Consider the following 4,045-nt stretch of genomic DNA (forward strand, 5'->3'; position numbering starts at 1 on the left):
GAATTAACCTGAAATTAAATTTGCACTATTGTTCATTTTGCTGATGAATTAATCCTTTGTCAGAATGACGATAAAACTTGTAGAAAAGAAATAAATGAAATTTTCCATGTCAACTCCTTTTGGTAATTAATATGTAAAATTCGGACGCTTAGAATTAGGGACTTAAAGTAGGGGTGAGCAAAACTCGATTTGATTCGAAAAAATCAAAAAGAAAATCGTATTTTGAGTTAATCGAATCGAGTTATTCGAGTCGACTCAAGTAAGTAATTCGAGTTCGAATCAAGTTGAATTTTACAATTCGAATAACTCGAATAACATAATGGTGTAAATACCCATTTAGTCCCTGTCAATTTTGAAAATGAGCAAATTGGTCTCTCTCTCAACAAAAATTACAAAAATAAATTCAAAATATTTATAAAAGTTCCAAAATTTATATTTTTTTAAAAATTATAATAATTTTAAAAAAATTCTAGAGAATATATAAAGAAAGTTAAAATTTTAAACATTTTCTAAAATAATTATATTAGGACCTAAATTATAAGTTAATTAAATGAATTAAGTTTATCATACTAAAGTATCTGGTTTCAAATTTATGTGCTCCAACATGGAATTAATTATACTGTAATAAAATTTTAATTTGACATGTTTAATTTTTTTTAATTTAACACGAACAATTGTACTCAATTCGATTCAACTCGAATCTCCTTTTACTCGATCCTATTCAAAAAAAATTCAAATCGAATTAGGATGATAAAGTAGGAGTCGTCATCTTGATTAAATGAAAAATTTTCACTCAACTCGGTTCGATCGAATGCTCACCCGTAACTTAAAGCATAACTTTTGATACTTTTTTCCAATGTGATATTTGTGTTTTTTTTTGTCTAATGGTACTTATTTTTTACAAAAAGTATATACTTTGCCACCTAAAGAGAACAGTGTTAATTTTTTAATTTTTAATTCGAGTTTTAGGGTTTGAAAATATAAACTTTTTAGTTGAAGTGCATTTGGATGTGGAGATTCAAATTTCAAAATATAAACTTATATATGTAAGGCAGCACCCTCTTAACAGCCTTAGGAAGAATTGGACTTATCTAGAAAAGGTTTTTAATTGAATATAATATAATATCAAGTTTGTTGAAATATATACTTTTCTTTAATTCAAAAAATTTGTCTCTTATGATACCTCGAGTCTCATTCTAGAAAAGGAATAATAGTAAATAACAGTCTATTATATATTGAATTGTTTTTGACGGTAGTGAATTTGAAACATTATTTCTCAATATTATTTTAAATGAATTAAATTATTAATATTAAATATGCATAGAATCATAGGACTAGTCGGTGCTTCATGTTGAGCATTTTGGATCAGTTGATTTTTTTGACCTCAACTTCTTTTCATCTATTCCTATAACAGACTAATATTTATATAAGCATTTTCCTCTCTCTCTCTCTATATATGAAGTCATCAATTGGCAATTACCTAGACATATCTGGGATGCTTTTTTTTACTAATAAAAATTAATAACATTATTGGATATAAATCCAATTAAAAATTGAAAATAATCAAGTTCTTAAGTTTCAATTTCAGTCTATAAATACTATCATAGTTTTCTAGCTTCCCACACATCGAAACACTCGCTCACTCACTCACTCATCCATTCATTTCTTCTTCTTTTCTTTCAGCTCAAAGACAAGACTACAAAACTCCAAATAGCTTTAGAACAATGGGTGTTGTCACTTATGAGTTTGAGGTAACCTCCCCAGTCGCCCCAACCAGGCTTTTCAAGGCCTTTGTTCTTGAAGGTGCCAAGGTTTACCCCAATGCTGCCCCTCATGCAATTAAGTGTTGAGCTCGAAGGTGATGGTAAGCCCGGAAGTATTGTAAAGATCAACTTTGTTGAAGGTTAGTTACTTCTTTAATTTTCACTTTCTTTTAGCTCTTTTCTTCTTTTGGTATCTGTTTGACATGAGTATGTCGGATAATAAGTATTTTATTTCCTTAGGTCTTCCATTCCAATATATGAAGCACATGATTGGAGGACATGATGAAAACAATTTGTCATACAGTTACAGCTTGATTGAAGGCGGCCCTTTGGGGGACAAGCTTGAGAAAATCAGCTATGAGAACCAATTTGTGGCTGCTGCAAGCGGAAGAAGTGTTTGCAAGAGCTCGATCAAATTTTACACCGTTGGCGATTATGTAATCACCGAAGATGAAATCAAGGCTCTCATTCAAAGGAGTGAGGTAGTTTACAAGGCCATTGAAGCTTTCCTCTTGGCAAATCCCGATGCTTGCAACTAAAATATTAATTTGTCTTTCCATTGTTATATTAATAAGAGTGGTGGTCGTCAGGATTTGATCATCTTTATGTTTATTATACTCAAAGAGTTTGAGTACGTTGTATTATTTATATATATATATATATAATGAAATAAAATTAACATATAAACTTGCAAAAATAACTGGGTTTTAGCCGGTATATATTTTGCGAACATTCTACAAATTTTCTTTCATACATCCGTTGTGTTAACGAAATCTCAAGGCTTTTTTTTTTGGTAATTGAATTAGTATTTAAAATCGAATAGAAAGAATAAAAATTGTAACACTGCAATCATGATGTAGCCATATGTTTTCAACTTTTACTTATAGCTACAATCTACAAAGAGAATTACTTACGACACTATGTATAATTTTTACATTACAAATCGAAGACACAAATTGCAACTGTCAATTGAAAATCATTTTATGGGATGTCACTCTAGTTTTATACTTCCTGTCATTTCTCTCCCATTAAATATAGTCGAACATGACTAATAATAGGAAGCTAATTATCAACAAGCTAAATAAGGAATTTACTATTTTGAAAGTTGGCGATTTTTTATATGTATTTTTTTAAATAAGTTAAGATAAAAGAAACTAGTAAAACATAAGAACCCAAGATAAGAAATAAAGATAAATATTTGATAAAAATTTGGCTTTGATTCTAGCTAGCTAATATGTTGTGCGGAAGCGTGTAAAAGAGTAAAATTATTGTACTAAAAAATCACACTAAGTTCAATTCCCAGGAAAGAGAGGTGGATCGCAAGGATCGCTTAAGTACCAGGTCTTTCCTAGCCAGAATATCCCTCAATCGTAATTTAATAGCACAATAAATCACTACAATCACACACACAATTCATGCAGAATAATACAATAAAGAACACAAGAATTTAACGAGGTTCAGCAAATTTTGCCTACGTCCTCGGGCACTACCAAATATATTTCACTCCAAAATACAAGTGAGAATTTACAAAGAGAGAGAGAGAAAACAATGCCTTAAGTAGAGAATGGCAAGTTTGAGATACAGAATGAGAGATGGTTATGCCTATTTATAGTTGAGGTTCAGGGATCAACTTGCAAAGTCACTTTACAATTAGGGACCATATATTGCAAATATTCAGATTTTATTATGCCAATATCTCGATACCCATATCTTTGACTTTCCAATATTTGATACCCATATCTTTGACTTTCCAATATTTGATACCCATATCTTTGACTTTCTATTATTTGATACCCATATCTTTGATTTTCCATAAATATGGATAATTCCCAATAATCTCCACCTTGAAGATTTGATTCGAGTAATCTTATCTTCACACAATTCTCTCTGCCTTTGTCAACAACACTGGATAGTGCCTTCTTCAACTGTTAAACATGCAGAATATTGATCAAGTTCAAACAATGTTCGAACTTGATTGTTGTTACCACCTTGGTCATCATATCTGCGGGATTATTGCAGTCTTAATCTTCTGAAGGTGAATTTTCCCCTCATCAATAATTTCCCGCACAAAGTGGAAACGTACATCGATATGCTTTGTACGGGCATGATAGACTTGATTCTTTGCTAAATGAATAGCACTTTGACTATCACAATACACATTAATATGCTCCTGGACCAATCCCAAGGTTTTAACCATACCTTGTAACCAAATAGCTTCATTTACAGCCTCTGTTACAGCCATGTATTCAGCTTTTGTGGTTGACAACGCAACTGTAGACTGC

The 4,045-nt window shown here is 31.0% G+C and overlaps 1 pseudogene; it reads left to right on the forward strand.

The window, feature by feature from the left end:
- The first annotated feature begins 1,640 nt into the window (after window positions 1-1,640).
- Window positions 1,641-2,459, forward strand: LOC107895964 (major pollen allergen Bet v 1-F/I-like; annotated as a pseudogene).
- Window positions 2,460-4,045: the final 1,586 nt, after the last annotated feature.

The sequence above is a fragment of the Gossypium hirsutum genome, chromosome A10, assembly GCF_007990345.1.
Source record: "Gossypium hirsutum isolate 1008001.06 chromosome A10, Gossypium_hirsutum_v2.1, whole genome shotgun sequence".
Classification (NCBI taxonomy): Eukaryota; Viridiplantae; Streptophyta; class Magnoliopsida; order Malvales; family Malvaceae; genus Gossypium; species Gossypium hirsutum.